The sequence below is a fragment of the Arachis duranensis genome, chromosome 8 (genome assembly GCF_000817695.3).
Source record: "Arachis duranensis cultivar V14167 chromosome 8, aradu.V14167.gnm2.J7QH, whole genome shotgun sequence".
In the NCBI taxonomy this organism is placed as follows: domain Eukaryota; kingdom Viridiplantae; phylum Streptophyta; class Magnoliopsida; order Fabales; family Fabaceae; genus Arachis; species Arachis duranensis.
In genome coordinates this window covers 27822298-27831664 of record NC_029779.3, presented here as the reverse complement: position 1 = coordinate 27831664, position 9367 = coordinate 27822298, and positions in this window count along the sequence as shown.

Here is a 9367-nt window from a genome sequence, read left to right as displayed (position 1 = left end):
GCCGAGATGCACAGGGGCCACCGAGACGAGTCAAAGTAGCCGACGACGTTGCAGCAATCGTGCGATGGCGGTGGCGCTGGCCAGTGGTCGGGTGGTCCGAGCTTCTCTATGTCACAGTGTGACTGAGAGTGGGTTAGATCTCACTGTCTCCGGTGGGGTTGGGAGTTTGGAGGAACGGTGTTCGTGCATGTTAGCCGTTTTAGCCTTCTAGGGGTTTTTTTTGTTTTTAAAACTTTAAAACGACGCCGTTTCAGGTTGCGAAGGAAAAAAAAAAAAGGAGTCCAAACCGGTTCGGATTTTTCAAATCTGCTGGTTCTTCGCTTTTGGTCAAAACTGACCGATTCAAATCGAATCTCACCGGTTCGATTTCTTATCCAGTCAGATGACTCACTTGGACCGATTTTGTCACTAATTTTTTGGTCCGATTAGGTGGGTCGGTCCAGTTCTAACAACTATGCCTCAATGGGACGACTTCAAGACCAAGTTGGCTTTTTGCATTGGGAAGAAAAGAGAATAGAGGAGGCTCAACAAGATTCGTAGATTCAGACAACCAGATCAGGAACCTAAACCACGCTCTCTCAAGGTCACCGACAACACTTGTAGCGATTCTGTCTTGATGTCGAGAAAGACCCATTGACCCGAATGTAGCGTCCTTGGTTGATGTAGGTTGCGCTCGCATCAAATGAGAAGAACAGAGTTGTGCTTGATGCCGATGGAGCAAGCGTCATCAATCTCCGATCAGCGCTTTGTCTTCTTGCAGAGTTCAAGTAGCAGCCGCCGGTCTAGCTCAGCAACGTCGATAGGCTTGGCATACACCATTAGTTCTGATTTGGGCAGGGGTTACAAGAGGGGAAATGGGTTATATCTGTGTTTGAATTTGGAGTTATTTGCTTAGTTTTTTTGTTTTTGGATTATTTGGCTTTGGAATCAATTCTTTGTTGTTGATGGTTTGAGTTTTTGTCTAAGTTTGTTTTTCATTCTTGCTGATTACTTGAATTACTTGAACTCCATTGTGTTGCACTTCTCTATCCTTCCCGGACAGTCTTCCTCTGAATTTTAATTTCTGAGAAATCCAACTTATAAGTAGCTTCAACTTGCGCATCTGAATTTTTATTTCTGGCAAAAGTTCACGAGATGGAGAGACAAAGAGAGCGGCGGCATTCTACGTCGTTTGTTGTGGAGGTGGAGGCGGAAGGCTCTGACGCGGTCGTCATTGCATCTGGGTTCGCCCCGTTATTTTGGTGGCGAAATTGGTGATGAAGTTAAGGTTAAAGATAAAGGATTGGGGTAATTTAAAGATTTTATTAAAAAGTCAATAAAAAATTAAAATGATATCTTTATCACATAAAATTTATTTTTATGAGTATAATATTAATTTTTCTTATTTAATATGTATTTTTATTAGTATTTGTAAAATTCATGAATATAAATAATTATTTTTTCTTAATGATATTTACGCATGCACGCACCTTTAAAGGGATCGATATGAACGCTTATGTAAGAAGTACTTTCTTGAGAAAATTTTTCCTCATCTATTAACGGCAACGAAACATTACAACAAAAACCGGAGAGGTTTATATTAGCATTTCATAATTTTCCCCTTGTTATTTGTTTTTCAGGAAGAACAATAATTTAAGGTTTCTGAGCATGTTAGGGGTATATGCTTTTATTATAGTAAGGTGGGTGGTTTTCGTGGATTGCATTTTACGGCTATGCACCGTTTCAGAGAAAACTTGAAGAGTGGCTAGTACGTTTTTAGCAGCACTTAGTTAACTATAACTGTCACTTGGACAATTCCCACTTAATCATCATTTTCCCATGTGTAAATAAATTGACAAAGCTTATTTTTTAGACAAAGCTTGCATCTTGATTTGGATTATGCATCTTGGCACATTCAAATGTTCTTGGCATTGAGCATTTGAGCAAGTGGAATAGAATTTTGCTCTGGGTCATAGATGGAATAATCTAAACCCATATTATTGTTGTACTTTATAATTGAAGCCCAGAAAGGTTGATACTTGATAGACATGACCCAATTTTAGCTCAACTATTTTATCTACCAAAACATGAAGCTAAACAATTTTTGGTAAAGCAAACGGGCAAAGAACTAAGGTTTTTATTGCCACGTTTATTGACTTAATTGGGCCTTAATACCTAAATCTTGAAGTAATCGTGTACCTCTTTACCCCGAAAATAAAAAACAACAAAAACAATTGAAACTAAAAGCTCTACCTATTTGTTGATGTTTCTTTTTTTGGATGCCACTCAGATAAAGACATCTAAAACGTTTTTTTTTTAAAGATGTTTTTATGTTGTGTTTTAATTAGTTTATGTATAATTTATTCAGTATTCCTCATCACATATTATTAAATTTCTCAAAAGATTTTCTTTCCAAAAACAATAAAAAATATTTAATTTGAATTAAAACAAAAAAGGTAATAGATTAACTATTAGATTTTTTTAAAAGATTATTTACATAAAAAAATATATCACATTCATCAAAATATATATATATAACAAACCTCTTAAAATGTTATAAATAAAAAAATAATTAATTTATATTCGTACAATATATAAAATAATTACTATATTATTATTATATTATAGATTAAGATTAATTTTTTATTTTAGTAAAATAACTATTTATTAAAGTAGATAAATTAATTATTTTTTTCTCATATACAATTTTTTTAAGACATAAAAATAATTAATTAGGACATTGGTTAAGATAATTAAAGTCACTATTTCATTGAATTTTTTATTTAAATAAAAATCCTAGTTAATTTTGGTATAGAAATTTCGAATTTGAAACGTTACTAGGATTTTTCTTTAAATTAAAAATTCAATGAAATAGTGATTTTAATTATCTTAACCAATGTCCTAATTAATTATTTTTATGTCTTAAAAAAATTGTATATGAGAAAAAAATAATTAATTTGTCTACTTTAATAAATAGTTATTTTACTAAAATAAAAAACTATTATTTTAGAATTTTTTAAGAACTAATTAATATTATATATATTTTGTTATACTACATTTAAATATAAAAATTTTATTTATTTCTAATGCTTATATTAAAAAAAATTAAATTAGTGAATCTTAATCTATAATATAATAATAATATAGAAATTATTTTATATTAATTATTTTATATATTGTATGAATATAAATTAATTATTTTTTTATTTTTAAAAATTTTAAGAGGTTTGAATTAGTTATATATATATATATATATATTTTGATGAATGTGATGTATTTTTTTATGTAAATAATCTTTTAAAAAATTTAATAGTTAATCTATTACCTTTTTTGTTTTAGTCCAAATTAAATATTTTTTATTGTTTTTGGAAAGAAAATCTTTTGAGGAATTTAATAATATGTGATGAGAAACAACGAATAAATTATACAGAAACCAATTAAAACAAAATATAAAAATATCTTTAAAACAAGACGTTTTAGGTGTCTTTATCTAAGTGGCCTCCTATCTTCTTTGCATTTCTTGGCCCATTTTCTCTATTAAATCTCACATGGTCTAAAATTAAAAGTTTGATAGTTTTTATAAGTGTGATAATTCTTATTTTTTGAGGTAGTTTTTGGAATAATAAATTAAAGAATGAAATTTTACATTCAAGTAAAATATTTAACCAAGTATAATCAAGTTGTTATAATAATTTTTTAAATCACGCGTTTATTCTACTTCTCCTTCTCCATCTCTTTTTCTGTTTCTTTCTCCTTCTCCTCCTCCTCGTCTTTTTTCTTCTTTTTCCAAATTCGCGCAGGTCCTCATTCTCCTCATCCTCTTCCTCCTCCTCCTCCTTCTTCTCCAACGTTGCGTCTTTTTCTTTTTCTTTTTTATTATCGCTATCAACAATAATACCAACATTTTGCTAACATCTTTATTAGTTTTGATTTTCTCTTATACCATCATTAAATAATTTTGGTTCATTTATTAGTTTATTTCTGTTCATTTGTGTGTTAATTGAGGTTCACTTGATGCTGCCGATAAGTATTGACCAAATTTTTATTCTTTAAGTAGTTTTTTAACTGTTTGTTCAAATATGAATCGAATTCGGTTCATTTGTGAATGGAATTGGGTTCACCTGATACTATTTTTAAGTATTTACTAAATTTATTATTCTTTAAGAAATTCAATTCCTCTCTTAGTTTAATTGAGTACATTTGCATGTAGAAATGAAATGAAATATTTTTTCTTATTGATTGGATGTTTATCACATTTTTTTCAAATCTAAATCGAATTCGGTTCATTTGGAAATTGAGTTAGGTTCACTTGATTCTAACGTGAAGTATTTACCAAATTTGTTATTCCTTAAGAAATTCAGTTCATTTCTTAGTTTAATTGAGCTCATTTGCATGCAGAAATGAATTGAACTATGCTTTTCTTACTGATTGAATGTTTATCACATTTTGTTCAAATTTAAATTGAATTTGGTTCATTTGGGAATTAAGTTAGGTTCACTTGATTCTACTATTAAGTATTCACCAAATCTAAACCAAATTCGATTTATTTCTGGATCCAAATGAACCTCAGTTAAAAGAAGGAAAAGAAAAAATACAGTAACAACCGCAACAATAAAAAATTGACGGTTGAGAGAAAACACGTGAAGAAGAAGAATGAATACAAAAAAGAAGGAGGAGGAAGGCGAAAAAGAAGAAGAAATGTGAAGACAAAGAAGGAGGAAAGCGAAGAAGAATAAGGAAGAACGCAAAGATAAAAAAGCGTTATTGAAACACGCATGTGTATACGCGGGTGTAATGAAAGTAGTTTTTGTTGAATTTGAGCTTACTTGATTGGACTTGGATACAAAAATATTTGAATATATAGTTGGATTGTAAATTAAATACACTTAATTTCTTATATGGTATCAGGATAAAATGATTATAGAGTCACTTTTACACCACAATAAATTCAATTACGAACAGGACTCATCCCACCCTTTTATATATGGACTTTGTTAGGTAGATAATATCTTTTGTGAACAATGTATTTTAAAATTGGTCTAATAAAGTAAAAATACACTACACTTTTAAAATATTTATCTAAATTTTAATATTAAAATAATCATCCACATACCTAATAAATTAAACATTTAATATACCTATTATTCATATTATTTAATATTTTTATTGTATCTGTAGTACGTGCTTGCGGTGCGCGTGTGCGTGTGTGATTCTAGGTGGAAGCTTTTGGAATTCTAGGCATCACTGGATGAGTTATGAGCGACGAGTTGAAAATAAATTGCACAAATGAATATGCTATGTATATATTTTTTACGATCAACATTATGCAAAAACCTTAAAGTATATGACATAATCACATAAATTTAAATAAAAAATCCAAAACAATTACGATCTGGGTATATACGTTGTAAGGTTCTTGAATCTTGCTTGGTAGTAATGCTAGTTCATGACCTAAGTCAAAAACCGCACTAATATTATTCTCTTTCCATATGTGTCACAATAAGCCTCACATGTCAATGCAACCACCCCAACATAATTAACCCCAAAATTACTTTACACCATTTCTGGTAATCAGAACGTGAGACGAAACTTCTACTTAATTAAACCACCCTTTTTCAAGATTTAACACAACTTTTCTTAAAAGAATTAATTGTTAAAGACATTTTGCTTTCATTTATTTAAATATGAATAATGTTAGGGATCAGCAACATTTATGATTGGTAGTCATCAATTAGTCATTAATGATGATTTGATAATGTGAGATTAGTGTGAGATTTTATCCAATAACTCACATTTTTCTGTTAGTTACATACTGGCCAAAATGTAATAAAATTGCTGCCCTAGATTTTTCTTTTAAATATTTATCATGGAGGAAATAAGGAATAAGATTTTGTTCCATGAAGCATATACCACACGCGCATGATATTACATGCGTTGTCCATACGTAGATGCAGCCTGTGAACTTTTCTAAAACATGGCGCGTGGCTTGTGACATGAATAACTCACTGCTTGCCATTCTAAACAGTGTCGATGTGGAAATTTTTTTCGAAATTAAGTAGATCTAATTTAACTCTCAAAATTAATTAGTCTCCAAATACGGATATCTTTTTGAGTTATAGTGTCGTAGCGTATGTCAATATATTTCGGATACGATATTCTTTGATATTTATTCGATTTAACTTGTTGTTTATTATGTTTAATTGTGTTTTAAACAAAATTTAGATACATTTAAATATATTTAAATACTATTAAATTTTAGTATGTCTAATCTTATTTTTAACATATATTTTTAAAATAAATTTAAAAATAATATATATTATTATTTATTAAAATATAAGAATATTTTAAATATTTTATATAATTAAAATAAGATATTAAAAATAAAAAGTAAATTAAAAAAATGAAAAAAGAAAATGACTAATAGCGAAAAGGAGTGGCCATCAAGTGTGTGGAGCAATGAATGAAGGTAGTGGTCGCATATCCTTTGGAAGATGCTAATACGTTAAGCGAACATGCCCTTTTGTATATATATATATATACTAACTCATTCGCTCCCTTTAAAAACCCCCCCTTTCAATCAACCACTTCATGGCCTTACTTTTATATGATGAGGCAGGTTTAATTTCTTCCCACATGAAGAATTGAAGCTCTCTGGTACTCCAATTCCTATATCTCTTAAATGCAAATTAGAGCAATCACTATGCCTTTCCCACCATCCAACTAGGCTATTTTATGCCTAATGGTGGTGGTGGGGAGGGGTATCATGATGATTATGTCATCTTAATTTGGAGGAAATGGGGGTGGTGCCTCATTTAGTACAACTTATTACAATTACAACAATACCCTATCTCCATTTCTCTCTCAGGGCAACTTCAATCCTTTGGCATTTATACTATGCATCTAGGTATCCAAGCATGACGACTACTATAGGTTTCATGTATTTTAAGTTTGGCCTTGTTTTGGTCTATCAATAAGGTGCATATATTGGTCACAGTAGCATCTTGAATGATATGATATACATATAAATTAAGGTACACTCTTCTCTATTAGTGGATTCCTTATTTTCGATGTGGTTAGTTTTTCATTTTGTATTCCTAACATGAGATAGATATATTAATTTAGTTGTCTAAATCAAATTGAATTCTTGGAAGCCTAGCCTAACACATGGCTCTTTTCGGTTAGGAGGAATCTAAGGAAAACAAAATCTTGATTAAGTTGAGTTGTTCAACCAACCAGACCCTTTATATATATGAGTCGACCCTACGTACGGATGACATATTTCAGGGTCCCTATTGTTCCATTATGCTCGAGCTAAGAAATTTCGTTTCTTTCGAGAGCCATGTATAGGAAGGAATCCATGTTGTGTTTGTTTGCTTGTGTTTAATGTTTAATCGAACTATATTGCCCACTACGTGATCAAATTAACATCGAAAGAAGAGAAAGATTAGATAAAGATGTAGCATAGTTGGTCCTCTTAATTAATTGCCACATATTTAGTTTGATGAGTTAACAACTCGAAAGATTGAAATATATTATTAACAAAACAATCACTAAATATGATTTAAAAATATAATAAAAATAACTTATAAATATTTTTTTTTTGTAAATGACAGAAAAAAGTGGTCTAATTTAGTAAATATTTTGTTAAAAAGTGCACAAAAAAAATCAAAACAAAATTTAATCTCTATATTTTTTATTTTTTTAAAATATGTAATCATTCATAATAAACAAATTTTTAAAAATTTATTTGACATAAAATTATAAAATTTTAAGAATAAAAATATATTTTAATTTTAAATATTTATAAAAATTTATATTAAAATTTGATCTCTAATTTTTTTTTATCACACTTTAAATTTTTTGAAAATTTATTTATCGTTAACCTCTTTTGGTTAGATGTCCTCCGTCACCTTTTCAATATGCATTGGCACCACATCAACATACACTAGTGGATTTTGATTTTGGGTTACTTTAGTAATATTTGGGAGACAAAAAAAAGTTAAAAATAACAATTAATAAATATTAAATAAAATAAATTATAATTATTTTTGGTTGATTTTTTTTTTGTTACTAAATATTTTCGATAGTGAAAATGGTCGTGCATGCATTTAATTTAATAATATATTGATATCTATGTTGATGTAAGGATCTATCTAACTCATGATCACGGTTGTATTTTTTGTAAACTAATTTGAGACGTTTGATGATTTGATAACCAAATTGAAGCATACTTAATTTTTTAGATATTATTTTAAGAATTTAATTTTATGTATGATCGATATAAAATAATTTTATATGTACATCTAATTACGTAATATTATATAAGTAAAAATAATTACTTTTTACATGATCACACAAATAATTATCCAAAAAAATGAATGTGATTGTATAATTATATAAAATATTTTATATTGTTGGTGTATCAAAATTAAATTTTTATTTTAATTAGTATTATTAATCCTTTTTAGTTTTTTAACTAATTTTTATATTGATTAATTTAATTTTTTAAATTTATAATCGTAAAATAATTAAATTAAAAATTATTCTGTTTTAAATTTTCCTGGACGAATATTTGAAAAAGAGTTTTATAAAATCTTCAAATTTTTTATTATAGAAACTAACTTTTGTGGTATGATTCTCATTAAGGCTTATAACTCATTACATTAGTATTTTTATTGAGAATTGGCTAATAAAAAAAACTACCTACTAAAAATTATAATCAGAATAAAAACTAATATTTTGTGATGATAATTTCTCTTAAAATTTAATGCAGTTAAATGTGTTATTATTATGCCACACATGATATTGTCAAAAATTACATACTTAATTTATATTTTAGAATTTATTATCAAACTAAAAATTAGTTTAATAAATTAAAAATTAATTCGTTATAAATCTAAATTAAAAATATTTAAAAATTTATTATTGATTAATAAATTATTCCATATTAATATTTGTTTAACCAGATAAATAAACTTATTACTTCACATACCTATAAGTTGATTATTATATATCACAAATCTTGTGAATTAGAGTCACCAAAAAAAAATATTGTGAATTAGTATATGGTCATTGGCCCAGCCGCGAAATTTCTGTAATTTAAAATCATATGCAATAAAAATAAATTCAAAAATAAAAGCGCCACACCGTGCGAGTATTTACGATTCATTCGAAATATGAAATATAACTTTTTGGACGTAAAAGCCCTCACATAGTTCTTTGAATTACCATGATGTCTTTGTTAGTCTACCATATACATTATATACATTATGGGAGACATTTCAATAAAAATATTTAAAATATCTTTTTTAAAAATATTTATTATTAATTAAAATTTAATACATATAATTAATTAAATTATATTATTTTGTTAAAATTAGATAAAAAA